Source organism: Mastigoproctus giganteus, chromosome 13 (genome assembly GCF_048544385.1).
Source record: "Mastigoproctus giganteus isolate SK-2022 chromosome 13, ASM4854438v1, whole genome shotgun sequence".
Lineage (NCBI taxonomy): Eukaryota > Metazoa > Arthropoda > Arachnida > Uropygi > Thelyphonidae > Mastigoproctus > Mastigoproctus giganteus.
This window is the reverse complement of record NC_143587.1, coordinates 138,528,420-138,534,113: the sequence shown is the minus strand read 5'-3', so window position 1 is coordinate 138,534,113 and position 5,694 is coordinate 138,528,420. Positions and strand designations below refer to the sequence as shown.

The window sequence follows — 5,694 nt, the reverse complement described above, 5'->3', positions numbered from 1 at the left end:
TTCAACGTAATGACTAGGGAGAATGTCTTGACCTTAGGCAATCCAAGAGTGTATGTCTGTGAAGAGTGGAGCATTGAAACAGTGCATTATTGTAGATTACCATGTGTGGGTGTAGTTGCAAGGTCTATAAACATAAAGATGTTGTACTTCCAAGAAATGTATGATGGAGTATCTATCAATGATCTAGAAAACAAATTATCGGCTAAAAAAAGAATCCAAACAAAGTTAACTTTTTAAAAAGTTGATAAACATTAACTTTTTTTGTAAATTTATTTTTATTTAGGATTTATTCTAACCTGTTATGGCCAACGGACTAGAAAGAATGGTTAGCCTGTATTTAAAAATGGACACTGCATTTAAAAAAAGAAATAGAACTTCTGAAGAGAGTTTAAAGAAGGATGACCAATTAAGAGTTGAAGGAAAATCGATCCTTCCATTATTTCGCCTTTCTAGCGCTGTTCCATTCACAACACTTTATAGATTACTTTGGAAGCGAAGACCTTAGATCTCAAGAATTCTTCTCGTGTTCAGAATCCGCCCCCGGACCCCTCCATTTGTAATTCACATCGAGAAATGCATTTTATATATCAATTTTTACCCTGCCTTAAAGTTAGGCAAGCACGATGAATTCGGGAGTACAGAAAGCGATCAGTACGAACATGTCTAACTAGAAAAAAGGTTTGTTGGAGATATCGCACGTTAAGACGTACCTCCTAATCCATCAAGTTAAGAGGGATTTTTCGAAGTAAAAGAGAACGCTGTGTAATGATATCTACAATAAATATTAATGAACTTTTCCTGATTACCTCCTACGCTTCTCTTGTTAAGGGTGCTAACTTTTTTGGAGTAAGCCAACTGGTCTTCTATTATTAACAGCTATGCTTTGGTGTCCTACTAAAATATTCCAACTGTATTGCCGAGATGCATCCTTCTTAGAGATTTTTTTTTTTTTTTGTCACAGAATGCGATGAAATAACAGAAAGTTTACTCACAGAGATTGAAGGTGTGTACTGGATGTGGATTCTAGCTTTCAACAGCTCTTTGTTTTTCAGCATGAGTACTGGTGCATTTTATTCCTGATGCGTTATCGTAATAAATATTGAAATATCGTTTTTCTAGCAGATTCTAATAGACAATAAGCATATTTATTTAAAACTTCAAGGATTTACGAGAAAGTACCCGAGCTAACAGTATAAAAGCTCAGACTAGAAAAAAAAGCATAAATAAAGCCTCAGAAGGTAAAAATTCCATTATTAATATCGTTAACAAGTTACCAAACAAAGCTATTGTAGATCCCGATGGAATTCCACTTTTCTTAATTCAAATATGCAGCACATACAGTATATAGTAGCCCTTCTTCTTCATATCTTCAAACAAATACTACAAATTCGATTCGTCTCAACAATTTAGATCCTGTCATATCAAGCTTATTCTAAAGGTGAAGAAACCAAAATCTCCTAAAGACCTGCGATCAGTCTCCATAGCTGTTGATGAAAATTTTTTAAAAAGTGATTTGGCCAGCAACAGTTCAGCGGATACTCCTCAGAGAGAGTACTCTTCAGAGAGTACAAAAGGCGTTCAACAATACATCCCAGATTGACATTATCTTCTTGAACATCGCTTCAGCTTGTCAGATACCCTACTACAAATTTTGGAATCAATATTACTATCAAGGCAGCTGTTAGTTTCCCACAACAACTTCCAGGTAACTATGGATATCATGAGAGGAATCCCACAGGAGAGTCCCTTTCAGCGATCCTTTTGCGACAGTTTTGGAGCTTTAATTAGCGTATAATATAAATTTTGTTACCTATGCTGACAACTTGAAGTTCAGTGTGAGCTCAAATAATTCTCATCAGAACCATAATATAAACCACCAGGCTTCCTGTAGTCAGATACTGAAACTAGAAGAGTATCTTGAAAAAATCGGGATTCAAGTGAACTCTTCAAAATCACATGAAATAGCGATGACCAAAAAGAGAGTTAAAAACGATATTCATATCTTTGTAAGCAGCGAATAGGTGTAAGGGTGGCGTCCCACACAGATGAAGCCCTCACCTGAGGTGAAGGGCTCACTAGGTAACCCCACTTTGACAGGATAAGAAAGAAGACGTACGCAACGTTGTCGGCCGTACTACAGGAGCTAGTGAGAGTTGGCAATCCACGGGTCACAGCGCATGGAAAACATACTGGATTCCTATGATGTTAGCCTGGAACCAAGGCTGTGGGTGTTGGATCCCAGTGACGCTAATCTGGAGAAGCAAAAGCGTCCCCTCACCACATTCATGTGGCCACGTCGACGGATAGTCGAAGGCCTTCCCGTAGCCGATGTAAGCCGTGTAGGCCGTGTTGTGGTGCTTTTTGTAGATCCGTTGCTGCCTCATCAATGGTTAATTGCTACTTGCATCCGCTTCCGCGGATACTTATGCTATCCACCGAGTATAAGTAACATTAGTCTTCTCCCATAGTGAAGCGTTACTTATTCAAAGCAGTGCAATACCTGGACAACGCGTTGTGAAGGTATGCACAATATGAGATATAATTAAATGATGCATGCATACTACCTGGGGTAGTATAAATTATGAAAGTACATTACCTACGCATAAACAACCTCTGTTTTCATATTTATAGTTGTCTGACACGTGATGGTTTGGTAGGAAGTGCCCAACTATCAACGAAAGGGTGTCTGAATATTAAAGTAGGTCAATGCATGTATTCCAAGGAGAATTATATTAGACAAAGTCTTTACTTCAATCACTAGCACTTCATAAACTACGAGTGGCATTGATTGGTGCAGACCGTTTAAGATAAAGAAACAACTCAGTTTTTACTGATATTCGACACATAAGCTTCTAGATAAGTGAATTGTTTTACTTATTGTTTTACGCTCTAAACAAGAATGATGACAACGGCTATCTGTGCAGAAGTAATCAAATCGCCCACTTCATTTATCCAAACTTCGGAAAACTAACGAGACAGCTGTCATAGTCCATCAAACGTAAAAATTAAATCCATTCACAACGAAATGGAGAATTGTACAGGCACAATGCGATTTGTTCCATTAAGGAAGTGGTTGCCTATTGACTTCTTGCGCTGCTCGAAGCGAGTAAGCCGATATCGTTCTTGTCTCAAATGGCACCCAGTGACATTGTAAAGTCATAAAATACAGCTGGAATATTCAGCCCTACGAATTTCGAAAGAGTTGCTTAGAATTTTTTTACATTAAAGGAATTTAATTTTCCAAAACGAGAGGATGGTATCACTGGATCCAGCACTCGGGTTGCAACGACTTAAATTACGTTAAAGCCACAACCAGGTAAGAAAACTCCTTTGTGAAATACAACAATAGAGAAGCAGATGTTATCTGAATTCGCTTAGACCAATATCAGAAAAAGCATCTGCAGAAATTTAATAAAATATTAATAAAGAAGTGGGGAGATTCTGTTTTACCTGTACTTTGAAACGGTTCCTTTGAACAAAGAGAAACAGGCAAAGTACGTATGTATAAAAAATCTGAGTGTATATTGAGCTAAATAAGCACGAAATCTTTCATACACGGACTCTGAAGCTAAAAATACTGCATTAAAATAGCATTAATCTATGGAAAAAAGAAATAATAATTGCTGGATTTCTATTGGTAATGAAATTAGGAATTGCATAATAAACATCTGTCCAATGGTTATTAATCGAGTTGTTACTTGTGGGTGGAAGGACATTGTAAAGACAATATGCATATCGTCCTGCTTATATTTAAACTTATCTCCGTACTTGAAATTTCTTAAAGTCTTAATTTAACCTCTGAAGAGGAAATAACTTCAGCTATGAAGGGTTAAGCCTCTTCAGCTTTCAAGTAAAGCGAGGGATATTTATTTAATCGAATTATTTTCTTTGGTGAACAGTAACTGCGTGATATTCAAGCTCATCTGATTTTGCGCAAGTGAAATAAATTTTCAATGCTAATAAAAGTTGAAACGGATCGTGTGGACAAAAATGTTATTCCGTCGAGGCGGATTTGAACCACCGACCTATGGATTACTGAATTACCACTACAGTCCACCGCTCTGCCAACTGAGCTACCGACGGAGACAGAAACTGTTTTCGCTGAGACCTTGTTAACAGATACAGTTCCTTCTGTAAATAGGTCACGATTATGCAACTCACTCAACAAGTAGCGAAGTACGTGATCTCAATAATAAATATGCAATTACACCTCCTTCCTCTTCGTTTCTTAATTCACATGCATAAACGTCCACACATAAACACTATGCATTCTTATTCAAGCCCTGATGACATTTGGAACCCTATAAAGAAGCGGTTTCCAGACAAGTTTGCATATATACCACTATCTAAGCGTAACAAAAAAAATCAATTTCGCTCTACTGCAGAATAATACTCAATGGTTCTGTTCATTGCAGAAATCTTAGTAAACTAAAGGATAAATTGAATCCAACGAACTCTTTTTATAACAATCTATGGCTCCCTTATTATTTCCTTTTGCTGATATAATGTTGCTGCTGGATAAGAAATAAATCCCAAGGCCAACTGAGTACTTACACAGAAACCAAAATGAAGAACAAATAATAATGATAGTACAATGAATAATGGCGATATATAACGCGGTGAAATGAAACAGTTTCATTTATTCTGAGACTTCAAGCGTTTTCTAAAAATACAGCAGTTTTGCCGTACATAAATATTTATTACTTTTGGAGGAAACTTTCCGTCAAAAGGCATAGCAATGTTCTTGTAAGGACTACGCTAACCTTTTCATTCATCATTCTAGATGGAAATCAATTTGTGAAATAGCGGTGGCATGCATTTTCAGTCGTGTTAGCATATACAGTGGCGGACAAAAAAGCTGCATCACCTTAAAAAAAGTAACATTTGTAGTGAAACGTATAAGATATTGTTTGTCGTAAAGCAAAGGTATTGCGTCAGATAACGATTCTATTGCATCAGACAGTAATTGCAAGGTATTCCATCAGCCGTTTCTATAAATACGGCGTTGTAAGGGTATACACGCTCATTAGTATCCTGTTTAGGGGAAGTGTAAGAATGGCTCCATGTGTTCAGTTGACACCAAGAAAAAAAAGTGTAGCTGTTACTCTGTCCTAGGAAGGGCTTTCTACTCGTACTATCACTGATAAAATAGGCTGCCACCAGTCAACAGTATCCCGGGTGCTGAAATTAAAGCGTGAAATGTGAAGAGAAGCCTTGGATCAAGCCGTAAGAGAGTGATTACGCTTTCCCAAGATTGATATTTTAAACGGTTATGCCTTCGTAATCGCCATGCTAATGCGCCTGATCTAAAACTGGACTTTAAGATGGCATCTCGTGTTGAAACAAGTGCATCAACTATCCAAAGACGGCTTTCGGAATGTGATCTGCTTACCGGCCCAAGAATAAGCCTTTGCTGACCCAAAAAATGAGGAAGAAACGACTTGCTTGGGCTAAAACGTATGTTTCATGGACAAAAGAGCAATGAGACACCGTTATCTTTTCTGACGAATCGAAATTCAACCTGCATGGCTCGGATGGGAAGCGATATGTCCGAAGACGCAAATCGGAGGCATACCATCCTGACTGCATAACACAGGCTGTCAAGTTCCTCGCAGGTCAGATGGGGTGGGGATGCATAACAAGCAAAGGGGTGGATCGAATTAAGTTTATTAACGGAACGGTGAATGCAGAAAC

General features: G+C 37.9%; 1 non-coding gene across 1 annotated transcript; it reads right to left on the bottom strand.

Moving 5' to 3' along the window:
* Positions 1 to 3,997: 3,997 nt before the first annotated feature.
* TRNAY-GUA (transfer RNA tyrosine (anticodon GUA)) lies at positions 3,998 to 4,083 on the bottom strand. The gene is given in 2 exon segments: positions 3,998 to 4,033; positions 4,047 to 4,083. It is a non-coding gene; the product is annotated as a tRNA-Tyr (tRNA).
* Positions 4,084 to 5,694: the final 1,611 nt, after the last annotated feature.